At 34.3% G+C, this 12,687-nt stretch overlaps 1 non-coding gene across 1 annotated transcript; it reads left to right on the forward strand.

Annotated features, from left to right (window-relative positions):
* Nucleotides 1-348: 348 nt before the first annotated feature.
* On the forward strand, nucleotides 349-455 carry LOC128280055 (small nucleolar RNA R71). Its single transcript, XR_008270236.1, has one exon. It is a non-coding gene; the product is annotated as a small nucleolar RNA R71 (small nucleolar RNA).
* Nucleotides 456-12,687: the final 12,232 nt, after the last annotated feature.

Here is a 12,687-nt window from a genome sequence, read left to right on the forward strand (position 1 = left end):
CATTCATAAAAAATATGATCTTTTCCGTAGTAAACATATACTAACTTGGCTGCTTTTATTTCCTGCATTGTAGCTTGTCTTTTCAGTGCTTTAATCATATTTGTTCAAGATGATACCTGAGCTGCTAGGGAAGTAATCAAATCAAGTTCCATTGCTCCAGAAACTCTTATGCCAGTCCCTACTCTTGTAGTGGGGTATTGATAATCGTTGTTTTCTATCCTCTCCAGAATTTCATATGCCTCATTATAAGATTTAGTGAACAAAGTCTCATTGGCAGATGCATCAACCACCATCCTTGTATGCGCATTCAATCCATTGTAAAACATTTCCATTTGCGTCCAATGTTAAAAACCGTGCATCGGGCATTTTCTAATTAACTCATTGAATCGCTCTCATGCTTCATATAATGTTTCATCCTCAGATTACCGAAAGAACGTAATATTGTTCCTCAGTTTGACATTCATGTTCGGAGGATTATATCTCAGCAGAAACCTCTGACAAAGTTCATTCCAAGATGCCACCGTACCTGATGGCAATGTATTTAACCGTGCTCTGGCACGATCTCACAATTAATAAGGGAATAACTTCAGTTTCAGGGCATCTTTAGGAACACCCTATTGCTTGAATGAATCGTAGACTTCCAAAAGAAGTCTTAAGTGCAAATGTGGATCCTTAATAGGCAATCCACAAAACTGCCCTACATTTTGTAACATTTGAAACATCATCGGCTTTAACTCGAAATGTTGAGCTTGAATATGCGACCTGATAATTCTTGGATTCAGATCATTTAAGATCGACACTACATGTTCTCTGATGGGTCTGTCTCTATCATCTATTATTCAAGGAAAATCAACATCCCTTCCTTCCTAATGTAATAGCTTTTCTCTAACTTAATCATTTCTAATTCTTTCCATTTCTCGCAATTCTTTTCTCCTTTTTTCTCAATGTTCTCTCAATTTATGGATCAAAAAACTCTACCCAGGCACCAGAAAAAAAATCCAAAAAAACAAAAAAAAAATCAAAACTAATTAGGATAAAAAAATAAAAAATAATAATAACATGCCAAAATTTCACAAATATTGTCGATTCTCGGGAACGGCGCCAAAAACTTGTCTCGTGTGAATGTGTAATGCGAATGTGCAAGTATACACATCGAGTCAAGTAATAAAGTCATGAGTGAGTATCGTCTCTATAGTGATCGGAATTGGTTAGAATAATTGGTTATGTTATTACTATGAAATTGAATAATTAAATTTCACAAAAGAAACTGATGACAAATTGATAAAGAAATTTAATGAATGACTTAATAAAATCAATTATGAATGAATATATGCTAGGACAATTTAAATACTGTAGCAATTTTCAAAGAATAAATAGGGAAGATTTCTACTGTTGAATGATAAAGGCTGGAATTACTCAGGCTTTATTTTTATATAAGCATAATGACATGATAAAATCTTAACCATTCTACTGTTTAGGGACTCATTATTGCAGTCTACTTTCGAGAGCCAAACTTTAAGCTATCATTCTGAGTTTTTGTATGTCTACAGAACTCTAGAATGATATATAGTTTGTTCTTCCTTTCCCTGTATAGATTGCAACTTTTACGTCTAGAGTGCTGCAAATATTATTTCGAATACTTGCCTATATCATCCGATAATAATCCAATCTATTTAATCTTTCCAAAATTAAATTAGATCTAATAACATAACATACAGTCATCTATGTCTAGAGTTTACATGTAAAATAATCACAAATTGAATGAAATAGTAATCTACTCAAAATCAAACCATGGGCATTAAAGATAATAAAAATTCACCCAAATAATTCCAACCCAATGTGATTTAGCTCATGCGTTAGACATTCAAATCCAAAACAAAACCATTCAACTTCGTCATTTAATTTTATGAATCATAAAGTTCAAATCAGAAAATAAAGGCGAAATTGTAGGAAGCTCCCACTACTCCAGCTTTCACTTTAATAATGAGATTTGATGCAAAATCCAGGGCAGAGTTCTCTTCCCCTTCCTTCCGTTTGTGACTACTTTGCTTTTTAAGCTACTACCCTCTCCTCTCTCTTTTTTCTCTGAGATTTTCCATGAGAATCTGATGTAGAGAGAAAAAAATGCTTTCCAATTCTTCTCTCTTCGGATCCCCCATTCTTTTCTTTTCTCTTTCCTTCTTTATAAGGTAGGTCCTTCCCTCTCAACACACACCTTTTGCTTCCTCTTTTTTAGGTGGTTTATCTGGTACAAGTACAACTGGCTGAGACTGACGTGGACTTAGTGCTACGCCATCTTCCTGGAATTGCCATGGCATTCTTATTAGAAATCTAACCAACATTTTTCCGTGACAATATTTCACTTCCTTCATTTTCCTACTATTTTTTCTCTTCTCTTCTTCATCTTGCACTTGATGCCAACCACAACCAACACCTTTCTTCCCCAATAATAAAAGTAACAAATAACAACATTTATAGCACAATTCAAGCTTTGTTATGCAATGTTTTAAAAATATCTAAAAATGCAAATATATTTACTTAATTACAAACAATTAATTCAATCTAGAGGCTTGAAGTATAACTTTTTTCAAGAGTTATCACTCTCCTTAATGATATACCTTTACAAAAGCTACTCAATTAGCGCTCGTCCAATGACCTTGTTATAAATGTTTTAACCTTATAGGATATCATTAGTCTCTTTTGGATACATCCATTTTCTTAATATGATCCTATTTTATCTTATGATAAACATTACATCTTCTTCATGAGAAGCCAATTACTATCAAATAGTAATCAAGTAATTTATTACAAAAACTAATGACCAGTGGCCACATTTACTTTTCATCTACCATGTAATTGTTGGAAAAAAAATGTTTAAAAATGGTTTTTGACATAGCGAAAAATTAAGAAATTGAAAACCAAGTCGGCTTGTGATATTTATAGCAACAAAATTTTCCCAAAAAGTATCTGTGCTTTGTGCAAGACAAATCCTAGAAGTTCTCGGCTTTCAACTGAACGACCTTATTTGCTATTCTTGTACCACAAATCCCTTTGAATGTGAGCTCGAACAATCACGAATCAAACATAGAGCTAGAAATAATTTTCTTACTTTAACTAGGAAAGTAAATCTCTCTCTATAGAAACCGATAGAATTTGTATTCTCCAAAAATTGAATTTATACTTGGAAAATAAATTCTAAATATTTTTGGGAAGAAAAAAATATCTCAAAGTTATGTACAACTTGTATTTTTAGCCCTATCAGTGCCATCTATTAATAGGGAGAGATAGAAGAATACTGATTGAATTAGTGAAATAAAAATAATACTTACATGATATAAAAACAAGTCCCCTACTTCAACTAGGAGAGAGGGGCGGGTAACCCTAGTAAGGTTTCCACCCTAGTTAAAGAACTCAAAGGTTTTCTTAAGTTTTCGTGAAGTTTTCGTTAAAAATGGGCCATGTATGTCGAATATTTGAAACCATAAATTTGAGTAATTTTGTGTGGTTTGAAGGTTGAGAATTATTCTTACATGAGATTAGATGATTGGAATCAGTTTTAAGAAAAAGGGACCAAGTAAGAATTGAAATTTTTGCATTTTGGCTATGCTAGTCGAAAATTTTTGTAATAGGCTGTTTTTTAGTGGTGTGAGAAACAATGGTTTTGGGGCCACAAATTCGATGAGTGAGTTCATAAATATTATCATTTAATATTTATGAGTAAAAAATAGTATTTTAATAAATTTTATAATGATAATTTATGTTATTTGAATGAATAATTAGGTTCAAGTGGTAAATCCTTAAAGTCAAGTGGTTTTAGAAAAGGAGGTTTTGGGACCTCATTTTTATAAATGGAGCCTGTAAATATTTTGTTAAATATTTATACACTGTTATTAGGGTCGTATTAAAATATGATTAATAAATTTTAATGTTTAGATGGTTAATTAGGTGAAAAGGACTAAATCGTAAATGATATAAAAATTAAATTCTATTAGATGAAGGTGTTAAATAGTTGAATTTATAAAGTCATAAGGTTTTATATGGAAAATATACCAAATCAATTGGTATAAGCAATTGGTGCATTATTTTTAACAAATTATATGTTATTATTAATAAAAAAATGTTAAGTTAAAACAAATATAATAAAACAAAAGCCAACATTTTAATTTCTTTTATGTTATTCTTCTTCCCCATAACTGAAACCTCCATGGAAGGATAAGGAGCATTCAGTCAAGCATAGTTCCATTGCATGTAAGGATTTTTCATTCCGTTTTTAATGATTTTTATGTTTTTTTGTTATTGGATTAGTTTAATCTAGCTAGCCCGGGGTCAATTTGTACAGTTGTTAAAAGTTTAGGGACTTACCATAATAGATTTAGCATGTGTTTTGAATTTTGATGGTGGATTATTAAATTTGGTTGCTAAATAAACAAGTTTTGTTAAGTGATTTTTGATAATTTTAATGTTTAAGAATTAAATTGTAGAAATAGTAAAATTCAAGGTAAGTATTGAGAGATGATGATAAAAATAGGCTGACTAGGAACCCTATGAAAATCGGTTACCATGAATTTTAACTAAAAATGGTAAATTTGCAAGTTTCAAGTTTAGGGACTAAATTGCATAAAAGATAAACTTTGAGGGAAATTTTATAAATTTCCATTATTAAGGGTTATAAGCTAAATTAATTGTTTTAAATGTTGGAATGAGATTAATTGAATAAAAATATTTATCTAGATCAAGAAATGACTCAAACGGACACTAATCGCGACAAAACCAAAATAGCGGATTAATCGTTGGATCACGTTAAGGCATTATTTTCGTACAGGTAAGTTCGTATAGAGTTAAATTATTTTTATATGATGTTTTAAATGAGTTACTATGTATAATTATGTGAATTATAATCTTGATTTGATAATTGATATTATGGATATTGTTGAAAGGTTAGTTGATTTAAAGTTGTAATTTATAAATGTGAAATTCATGATGGTATATAGAAAAGTTACAATGCGATTGAAATAAAGGATTTGATATGTAAAAGTCTAGTTTGAACCTTGTGAATACTTAGGATACGAATGACATGTCATTAGGGTTATCCGATTTTGGCTGCTAGTCTTGAATGTCCTACCGATTGTTGAGGTCTTGCATTTGTTGCAAATACTCCACAACTCATGTGAGCAGCATCGTGTAGCTAACATTCTATCCCATAGCTTGTGTGAGTAGACCCATTTCATAGCTCGTGTGAGCACTAATGGAAAGAAAATATTACAATTACATGAAAAGGCACACTATGTGTGAGCATTCCCAAGTATCCAATGTTATTCTATACGATTCAACAGGTAACTAAAGGTTAATGGAAAGGTATGTATAAAAAATTATGTACTAATGTTCAAATGAAATGTAAAGATGGATATGCACATATGCAATGAAAAGGATGAGAATTTATCATTTGACAGATGAAATAAGCATGAAATTATTTCTTAATATATGTTATGTTTACTTATTATCTACTAACTCTGTAGACTCAAATGTGTAGAATGTGAAATATATATATGTGATGGATGATATATAAAACCTAAATGCTTAATAGGTATATGCCATGATTTACTATGCTATATTATGTATGATATACGAAATTTGATGTGTGAAAGATAATGAAAATGAAAGTACATAGTATATGAAGAAAGTGATTGATGATTTGATAAGTGTAACACCCCAAACCTGGCCTAGACGTTAGCACCTGTGATGTTACAGTTGAAGTGTGTTTTGAAAATTGTAGACTTAATAGAAAAATTTGCTAGTTTTAAATACCTTTTTTTTTTTAAATAAATCTTTTGAAAAGCTAACTTGTTTAATCCATTTTCCAAATTACAGGTTCGTTTAGTAAAAACATGTCTCATACTTGGTCGATGTTACCCTTTAAAACATTGTCATTGCAGAAGCTTTTAAATCAGGTTACGTAGCATGATAGTTGAAAATCATTTTACTTTTTGAAAACCCGAATCCTACAACTATCAGATATAAATCAATTTAATAAAATTCCAAAATAAAAAATAAAGCTTAAAACGACCTTACTACATGAAATACCCAAAAAAATCTACTTTTACTAAAGTCAAGATGAAATTACAAACAGTGGTATGGCCGTTATCGAATCCCTCGCAGCACCGACCCGCCTAAGGATTACTTGCATAGTTAAGCAGAGAAGGTGAGTTATAAAACTCAGTGTGTAATCCCTATTTAATAATCAGTCAAACATACAGCTAGCTTAAGCCCATATCAGTAGGCCTTAGCCCATTACAGTAGTATTAACAGTGTGGGCCTTAGCCTATTTTAGTACAGTATCAGCAATGCACAAAGAGATCCTACCCAACCATCCTCTACACTGCACTTCGTCCAGCCCTACACTCTATGTGGGGAATAAATCGACCCACCCATCCCTACACTCCAGAATAAAGTACCGATTTCAGTACTAACAGTATTTGTAGCAAAGCTACAAGTATTAGGCTTATAGCCTTTGAGTGCACTTCCTCCAATAATATATTTATCGCACCCCATGCAATGCAGCATAATATAAATGTACATACGATAAAGATGGCATGCATAAACAATCATACATTACATAAGGGTATATCGGTCATTTACCTCTTAGGGGTATAATAGTCAATTCATAATTTAGGGTTTAGGTACACTTACCAACCCCACAGTAGGCCCGCATTCGTCTTGTGCGACCCGTGCAATCTTGTGCAACCCGTTTAACCTTAACGGTAAAACAGCATAAATGGGCCCAAGCCCATTGTGTGGCCCATGAGGGCACACACGCTTGTGTGGCCCAATAAGCCCAGATAATGGCCTTGACCATGTAACCAACACAGCCAGCCCAACATTCTCTACTCTTCCATGCAGTTTGCCAGAGCGGGCTCGTGGGGCCCACAAAAACAAACTTGTTCTTATATTTTTGTGCTAATTGCTATCATAATAAAAATAATTCTTTAAAGATAATTATTCCTCATATTTTGGTACTAATTGCTTGTGGTGGTCTCTACAGTCACAAGCTCGCGTTTATGTGCTTAGACAACCACACGGGCTAACGTACGCCCACGTGGAGTTGACGGTAATGGAATTTCGGCTTTTGCTGTTTAACGATGGAAGCAGTGTGATTACACACCTTAAACGAAGTTGCACAAATAGCCCTTGAGCCCAAAGCCTACACTCCACCACCAAAAATACTCCATTAGTCAAAGCAATAGAATTAACATCCCTTTTTACTCTTATCATAACTACTACATCAATACTTGCCTTATTTGCAAGAGTGTGATTATCCCTGAATGAACCGTTGATGAAGGCTGAATATAACTCCTTGGCTGAACTGCGTACAACCTAATTCCATTAACCTGTATCGATATCGATCACGTAAAAATTGAACCAATATAATCACTTACCAAAAACATGAAACCGGTTGTGGAGAAAAATAGTTGTCCCTATTCCCCAAAGTGAGAATCTAATGAGACAGAAGCAAGGTTCAGTACCCACACGATCCTAGCCATAAACGGCAGTAAAGAAGGTATTAAGGTGATTACCACTTCAAGAAAAGAAAATAACAGAGAGGAGAACAAGCACCTATCGATTGCTCTAATAATCAGTTGCAAAAGTCGAAAGCAGATGTAGGGAAAAAGAGTAATGTCACCACTGCCACAGAACCAAAGGGTGAAAAGATTACAGGAGGAGAGAAGAGAAAGATGATAAGAGAAGTGATAAATAGAGGAAAGGGATGCAGAACGAAAAAAGAGAAAAGATTATTTGGTCACCCACCACTAGAACAGGGGAGGGGAAGACGGAGAAGTCAACCAAGAATGAAACCCGAGAGACACAATTGTTAAAACCCGCAAGTGCAAAGAGCGAAAGAACTATTTGGTAAAATTCAAATAAGCAAAATGTGAAACCCAAAAGAAAACCAAAAAAGAGATGGAATTATCGAATTGAGAGTACAAACCCCTAAAAGGAAATTTTAGCACCCACTTGCCTAACCCTCTATGACCGAATGACTTAGGAGAGTCCTCCTTCGGCACCACTACCACCACAACTCCCCACTTCCACAATTCTTTCCTATTTTTCCTCCTCACCAATTCAAACCGATAACTCCCTCACCCACTCCCACTATTTTCTCCACAAATTCAGCTATCCACTCTCACACAACCACTCCACTCTTAGAGTTTCAACCAAACTCTACCACCTACTTTACGATAGCAACAAAATATTATTCTCTTGCGCTAAAGGTAGCTCAAACTCAAGACCCCTAGACACACACCACACATCACAAGCCACCTGACTAGCAAGCCCTTCATGTCTTGCAACTCTCTTATTAATTTAAGAGTCTGCTAGCAGAAAACAAGGGTTATTCAATAAAAAGCCAAAATTTGGCTAAGCCTAGGTTTGAACCCAGGACTTCCCGCAACCCTTAGAACCCCCTTAACCAACAAAGCAAGCAAGTAACATACAACAAAACACACAAAATAAAATTACTGATGATTTGGTGCATTACAACAAACTTGAGATGTTATATGCCTTATTTGGTTAAATTTATATGTGCATTGCTTTACCTACTAATCTTGTGAGAAATTGTGTATAGGAAAAGGAAATTTGGACATTGGCTAAATGGAATCATTTATAGTTGTTTAATTAATGCTCCTGTTAAGTTTAAGTTCTGTTATATGAACTTACTAAGCATTAGTTGCTTACTTAGTTTATTTCTCTGTTTTTGTAGGTCATCGAAAAGCTCGATCGGTTGGAAATTTCGTCAGACCGTGATCACACTATCTGACAATCCATATTGGTAAATTTTGGTTATATTGGAAAATGGTTATAAATGGCATGGAATAGGGTTATAAATGTTGTCTTAGAAATTGGTTTATTTTCAAATGGTTCCAAGTTCATTTATTTCCATATCTTTGGATGAAGACTTATAAGTGATGTGTATTCATATGAGATGATAATAACTATGCATGCCCTTATGTGAGTGGAAAGAAAATGATTGTATGATACGTTGTGGTATGGTTATTTAATATGTATAGGCTAGTTACCACTTGGTATTTTGATGTTTGAGTTGGTATGTTTGGATTGCTACCAAACTTATGCATATGATAATATGGCTATGTAAATGTATGTATATATTTGTGACTTTAGGTCATCTTAATATGCCTTGAAAAAAAATTGTGATTTTTGTTCATTCAAATGTGGTAGAAATGGTGTAGTAATGGTGTGAGCATAGGAATAAATGTTTTTATTGTAATGCATGTTTGAGCGAATGGAATAGAATGATGATTGAGGTTTCGTTTGAATAACATATTGGTTAGAAATAGGTTGAATGTGATTTTGAAATGTTTATAGATGTTTTGAGGTATGCTTTATATATGTTAATGATGGTTGAATTAATGAATCTTTGTGTGCAAGTTTTGGGCTTGAAATAACTTGATTTAAGGGCAACTTCAGCTGCACATAGCCTGAGACACAGGTTGTCACACTGTCGTGTGCCACACATTATCACTCCACACGGCCACGTGATTTAAACTTTAGATGCAAGGTGAACCACGCAAACTCAGAGAGTTACATGGCCTGGCGACACGACCTTGTGACCCAACATCGTATATACACATGAGTGGACACACAGGCTGGGACACAACCGTGTGTCCTAACTTCGAATATCTATACGATTTGGGCTATGACACACAGCCTGGCCACATGACCATGTGACCCATTTTTTCAAAATTTTTTAACTTTTTTCCCAAATTTTCTAAATTGTTTTAAATTAGTCTTGAATTGTTCCCAAACTATTTTTAGGGCCTTGAAGGCTCAATTTAAGGCCCAAATGAGTATGTTTGCTAGGTTTGTAATGAGTTTTTGGTAATTAATATTAAATGGAATTATTGATCTATTTTGAAGTTAATTGTTCTAATTTTATGGTATGGCTCCATAACCTTAATTTGACGACAGAGACGGGTTAAGGGTGTTACATTTAGTGGTAACAGAGCTACGATTTAGACAATTCTCAGAATGAACATAGTATGTATGGAGTCTAAAAATACATGCCATTTTAGAACCTATGATAATGTGATGTCTCTAAATACATGCCATTTTAGAACCTATGATAATGTGATGTCTCTAACTTAATGTGATTCTGTTCCTTTTATAGATAAGAGATGTTTTCCAACCGAGTTAATTCCGATGAAGCTGAAAGCAATACTCAAGTCTTCAATTAAAATGTTATTCTTAATGTACTATAGAGGATATGCTATCAAAGGTACGTCACTTGTGGTGGGCATGCAAGGAGAAAGAAAGAGGTTAGGCAATGCTTGCTTGGGACAAAGTATGTTTGCCCAAAGGCATGGTAGGGATTGGCTTTAGAGACCTAATACTTTTGAACTTGGCACTCATTGGCAGACAATTTTGGAGGCTCCTTACTCTTAAAGACACCCTATTCTATCGAGTGCTTAGGTCGAAATACTTCTCAAATGGCGATCTCTTCCACCCTAAAAATGTTGACAAACCGTCCTATACATGGTCCAGCATCTTTACGACAACAAAGGACCTTGAAAATGGATTTGACAGGCAAGTAAGGGATGGAAACAACATTAAAATTTGTCGTCATAACTGGGTTTCGAAGGTCTGAACGGTGAGTCCCTTTGCTTCCCTACTTCAACAATCCTTGAAAGAATGGTTCGTGATTTGTGGATTAATAACTCCACTAGCTAGAACAAGAAGAGGGTCCATGAGCTTTATGGTGATTTTGTGAGGGATCAAATTTGTAATTTACCCATTACCTTTAATGGTCTGAATAACAAAATGATATGGTTTCATAATACCCATGGCTTCTACACTACAAAGTCAACTTACTTGTTGCTCCTTCTTAAGCAATTTGGTTTTGGTCCGCACAGATTTTTTTGGAAGACAATCTGGAAGCTCAAAACACTGAAAATACATGTTTTTTACATGGAGATTAAGTCATGACCTACTTCCCACAAATGCCAAAATTTCCTCCATTCGACAAAATTTTAGACGAGATTGTTCAAGGTATGGTGCAAGTACTGAAATAACTATTCACGCTCTCAAAGACTTCCCTACCACTCGTGCCATTCTTACCCTTTGCAGTTTACATGGTAGACTCCTTGATAAAGAATAGCTCCACTGTATTGACTGGCTTGAAGATGCTATGTGTTTTTTGGATAAAAAAGTATTTAAAGATTGTTAATGATGCTATTGAATAGCTGGAACAATTGTAACAATTTTATATTTCGTGGAAAGGAAGATAAAGCCATAATTGTATGGAGTGGTTAAGAACTCTAAGTCATGATTTTCTAATTCATAATATGGTGAATAAGTCAGTTATTCCAATAACCACTGTTGTTCAAAAATGAAAGAAGCCATTGATGGGTTTCATGAAAATAAATATGGATGCTACTGTTTTAAATAACAAAATAGATTTTGGAGTGATTATCCGTGATTGTGATGGCTTTGTCATTGGTGGTGGTGATGGCTTTAAGGATGAGTTCATGACAATAGAAAGGGCAGAGTTATATGCCTTCGAGGAGGGTATCAAGCTTGCTCGTTCTCTTAATGTTGAAAATGTTATTTTTGAACAGACTGTGCCAATCTTGTTAATAGGTTCAAAAAGTGCAAAGAAGACATTACGATTATCTGTCTCCGTACTAATGAGGTTCATAAAATAATGAAGTTATTCACAAAAGTGGAAGTTAAGTGGGCCAATTGGAGCTGCAACAAAGAAATTCGTGACATTATAATTCGTCATTCTTTTAATTGAGTTTGACCTCTGGTTCATTATTTTCTCAAAAAAAGAAAGGAAAGTGAGGCACATGAAACTTTCTTCCATGTGATGTTAGAGTGGTTTACTAATTTTATGCAAACTAATGATGGCTCAACAACCTCCAACCACTCCTATACCCCATTCGAATCCTCCTATTCCTCAAGGATTAGAGCATGTATATGTAAACAGGCCTCCTATTGATAGAATTTACAAATTAGGGGCTGAAGATTTCAACGATAAAGTCGAGGATGATCTAGAAAAGGCTAAATTCTGGTTAGAAAACATTGTGAAAGTGTTTGATAAATTGTCATGTTTTTCTAACAAATGCTTAATATGTGTAGTTTCATTGTTGAAAGATGAAACATATCAATAGTGGAATAAGTTGACAGCGATTATATTGAAAGATAATTTGAGTTGGGAATTTTTCCAAATTGAGTTCAGAAAAAAATGTCAGTCAGCGATATCTCGATAAAAAGTGAAAAGAGTTCCTTGAACTAGAGTAAGATCATAGAACTGTAGCCGAATATGAGAGAGAGTTCGTTCAGCTTAATAAGTATGCTTGGGAATGCATCCCCATATTATGTGTACTCGATTCAAAAAGTGCTTGAATGAAGACATCCAATTGTTGGTCGAGATACTAGAGTTGAAAGAGTTTGTTGTGTTAGTAGATAGGGCACAGAAAGCAGAAGATCTTAGCAAATCAAAGAAAAAGGCAGATTCGAAAGTTTAGAACTCAAGTAAAAGACAACTGGGAAAATCGTTCTCCTCTCCTTCAAAGAAGATGAAAGAATTTTGCAGTCATACGTCAGCTTCATCCAAATTTTTTGGAGAGATTGAGGGAAGCAAGCTAGCTTGAGACCTCAGGCTACCCCAACAGC

The sequence above is a fragment of the Gossypium arboreum genome, chromosome 8 (assembly GCF_025698485.1).
Source record: "Gossypium arboreum isolate Shixiya-1 chromosome 8, ASM2569848v2, whole genome shotgun sequence".
NCBI classification, from domain to species: Eukaryota; Viridiplantae; Streptophyta; class Magnoliopsida; order Malvales; family Malvaceae; genus Gossypium; species Gossypium arboreum.